The sequence below is a fragment of the Gossypium arboreum genome, chromosome 2 (assembly GCF_025698485.1).
Source record: "Gossypium arboreum isolate Shixiya-1 chromosome 2, ASM2569848v2, whole genome shotgun sequence".
NCBI classification, from domain to species: domain Eukaryota; kingdom Viridiplantae; phylum Streptophyta; class Magnoliopsida; order Malvales; family Malvaceae; genus Gossypium; species Gossypium arboreum.
The window spans coordinates 35160721-35165282 of NC_069071.1; positions in this window are offsets into that span (position 1 = coordinate 35160721).

Genomic DNA, 4562 nt, shown 5'->3' on the forward strand with positions numbered 1-4562 from the left:
CGTGTGAAATGGCCGTGTAACTCATTGTCCAATAGAGCTAAAATAGAGTACATGGCAGTCAGGACCGTGTGAAGGTTTCACACGGCTGTGTGCCCACTAGACACGGCCGTGTGTCTAAAACACACGCCCGTGTGGGATCCCTAAATTTCCAAATTAGCCACACGCCGTGTAGCCAGGCTGTGTCGCACCAAAACATTAAATCATTAATTTCCAATCACACACGCCTATGTACCTAAGGGACACGGTCGTGTGAAAATCGACTAAAATCCCCAAATTGACCATATAGCCATGTGACGCCCAAATCAGCCCGAAAACCTTCATTCCCAAAAGCATGCGGCCGTGTGAATCGACACACGCCTGTGTGGCTACCCGTGTGGTCACGAAACCACCCTAAAATAGCTTGAAAATCGAGTTTTCTGGTCACTAAATCAACCCCCAATCGATAGGACTTAGAAACACACTAACCAGAGTAGATTTCCATGTTAGTCAATAGCACTTTCGAATTTTAACAACCAACTTCCGAAAGATGCCAAGATTGCCATATTCCATCAAAATCAAATTTACAATTCATAAATAAAATAGAAAAGTTTCGAAACCCACACTTGATTTGTGATCAAAGACATCTGGACAATGATTTGACAACGAGCAAGTGACTATCCAAAAAAGAAAATGTAGAAGAACCAAAAAGCAGAAAGAAAAGCCAAGAGAAGAAGAAAGAACGTGATCTTCCCAAAAAAATAAAAATCCAAAAATAATAAAAATAAAACTAATAATTATATTTTAAAATTAAAACAAGTCCACTATAATCAATATAATAATACATCACCCAAAACACACACAAGGACTCGACCCAGAACTCAAAGGTTCACTAATACTCACTAAACCACCAGACTAACAGGCTCATTCTATCACTTAAACACATAAACTATTCCAAATGCGCGACCTACTCACTGACCCTTACTTCGAATCTCAAACTTTTACACATTCGACCAACGTTACTCCAAGTATTGTAGGAGCTACCGAATCTGTCTTAAGGAAACTGTGTTTCACATGTCTAAACGTTTCGTAAAATCTCGATTCTCCTTTATTTCAACTATTTATTATGGTTTTATTTGATTTTCGTATTTGATAAATTATTTATAAATCATTTTATTTATATTTTATTTCATATGTATTTATTTATAATTAATTTATTTTGTTTGCTAACATGCTTTGTCTAACAATCTTAAGACAAATCTGATTATTTTTGCATTTTTCTAATCCGAGACAAACGAGACATGAAGGCGAAGAAAAAAAATTCGAAAATCAATTTTCTTTTAAAAATTAATTAAATTTGTTTCGGGATTTTTCCCGTCGTTTAACAAATTTTATTCGATTTTCTTTCCCAAATTAAAAGTAAATAAAATCTGTTTCGGGATTTATTTCTGTTATTCAATGGATTTTATTCCATTATTTCAATTTGATTTTCAAACGGGAAATTAAAGGTAAATAAAATCCGTTTAGGAGTGATTTCATTGTTTCACGATTTTATTCTAAATTTAGTTTTATTTCGAAAAACGAGTAAAATAAAATCCGTTTCGGGATTCATGGGAATTTTGGAGGAGAAAGAAAACAAATATTAGATTTGAATATAAGTGTTTGAGGTAAGAACTATTAACTTCTCTTAAAATACATGTTAGTTTTGATTAGAAAAAATATGATTTTTAATGTGAAAATATTGTGTATTTTGATATGGAAAAATGAAGAAAAAAGTGAAGGAAGTTAATAAACAAATAGAGAAATAAAGCAAGGAAGTGGACAAAGGAATGAGGAGGAGAAGAAAGTTGATTTCAAGCCGAAAGTTGTAAGCACAATTAAAATCTTACTTGTTTTCATTATGAAGTTAATTGTTAGAATGAATATAATTTTAATATGATACTTAATTACAAATTTATACTTAATTACACTTTTATATGTTGAATAAGTGAAGAATAAGGTTTGATAATGATTAAATATAATAAATAATGAATTAATTGTATTTATTAAGTAATATGTGATAAAGAAATTGAAACAGATGTGAGAAAAGATTTAGAGTGCAAAAAAAAAAAAACTAAATTGTAGAAGATGTAAAAGTTGATGGAACTATATATTTATGCGGTAAATATGAAGAGAAATATTTGAAAATAATGATATGTGAAATAATGTACATATGTTTGATAAAAATTGAAAGACAAGGATTAGTGTGTTAAAACGTAAAATAACATGAAAAAAATATTAGTGATGAATTATGGAAATTATATTAATTGGTGAAACATGTTACATGTATTAAAAATAATTGTAAATTTTATTTGTGGATTTGATGCCTCAAAGACAAAATTTAGAAAAAAATGAAAATGACATGTGAATGTGATAAGAAATTATGGTGGAATATGGAAATTAAATAGAGAACTGAAATATGTTATACATGAAATTGAAAGAAAAAGATATTGTTACATGAAATGTCATGATGAGGTCTAAATTGTAAAATAAGTAAAAGTGATAGGTGAATGTATAATAAGAATTATTAATGAAATTATGGAAGATTATTAAATATTGAGACAAGTTACATGTGTTAATGAAAGAAGAAGTTATAATTATACGAAGTATTGTTATAAGGATAAATGGTAGAAAATGTAAAAGCATTATGCGGAAGTGTAAAAGTGGTACGTGTACATGATATAATTTGCCCAAGTAGACGAGATTAGAACTATTGGGATATGGATGGTATGCCATTAAGGAAATTTTAGCTTGCTTATCATCTTGCGCTTTGGCGCTTACCGTTTTGCACTTTGGTGCTTATCGTTCTGCACTTTAGTGCCTACTGTTTTACACTTCGACGCTTAGTGATTTGCACTTCGATGCCTACTATTTTGTTAGTGCACTTTACTGCACCTCTGTATCAGTTTCGTATTTTCTAAGCGTTCTATTTAGTCTATTAGGCCTTTGGAAAAAGTACAAAAATTATTTTAGTGATTATTGAATTATATAGATTATATGTGTTGAAAATATTTGAAATTGAGAAAAATAAGAAAATATATGGTTGAAATAAGTAGAGTAAATTATCCGAAATTTTAGTGAATGGAATAAATGATAATTTTAAAATAAATCATGTGATTCTAGTTTATATAGATGATAATTAAATCAATATGTTTAGTTGGTGTTTAATGAGTAAATAATAAAAGTGGACCCCATTGTAAGAATAAGTGAATCGATTGGTAAATTATGTATGATGAATACAAACTGGTCATTTAAATGATTCTATGTAGTAATAATAAATAAATTATAATTTATAAGATAGATTATGATATAAATATTAGTTGTACTTACTAAGCTAGAAATAGCTTAACGCATGTTTGTACGCGTAGGTTAAAAGTAGAGGAAAAATGGATTTTTGAATATTGAAGGCACCTCATCTTATCACATTAGTGGATCTGAGAAAGGGGTAAAGTATTAATTTCTATTGTTTTAGTGAATGGCATGTACCTACGTGTGTGTATTAAGGCTGAATGTGATGGGACTTAAATGTGAAACTCGATGTTTACTTAATTTATATAAAATAGTTTAAAAGTTAATTAAGTGATATAAAAAATTAGATTTTAGAATACTTATTTATGATTTATATTTGAATTAAATTGGCTTAAAATTTGAGATGTGAATAAGGGTTAAACTAGGTAAACTTTAGGAATTAATTTGACAAATTATCCCTTGAATTTCAAATTTAAATATGGTTACTAAAATCCACACAGTCACATTCCCTATTTTTCGCAATAGCTCTTCTTTCACTTTAATATATTGTTCTAAATGTAAAAATGGTTGAAAATTTTTATTTCAGCTTATCTCAAATACCAATAATCAATGTACTAGAACAACGAAACTAATATGTACAATTATAATGCTATTTTTATTTAGATGTTATTATTAGAGTATCTGAAAACCAATGTAGCACTTCTATACTTAATCTGGTAATCAGGTTGTTGATTCTAAATTAGTTGTGAATCAAGTGCAGGAACTTTAATTGATCATTCACGAAATTCTTGCTGAAGGGATGATAATAAGTGATTCCTTTCAAGTGGCAGCCATTATTGAGAAGTTGCCTCCTGCTTGAAATGACTCCAAGAATTACCTAAAGCACAAAAGAAAGGAAATACCAGTGGAAGACCTAATTGTCAAACTTTGGATTGAAGAAGACAATAGAGGTATGGAAAAAAGGCTCAATAAAGCAGCAAATGACAATGTTGCTAGGGCAAACATTATTAAAGTCAAGAAAGACTTCAAGAAAGGAAAACAACCGTAGAATGGGTCTAAATGGGGACCAAAAGGTGGTGTTTCCAAGAAGCAAAAATTTTAAGGAAAATGCTTCAATTGCAATAAGATGGGGCACAAGTCATCCAACTGTAGGATCCTAAAGAAAGTTAGAGCTAACAAGGCTAATGTTGTGGAAGAAATTTCCGAGGAAGTGTCTGATATGGAATTACGTACCTAACTATGAATAAGAATGTTCTTTCTAAAGGGGGAATGTTCATAGGAGGGGATATGTATTAAAC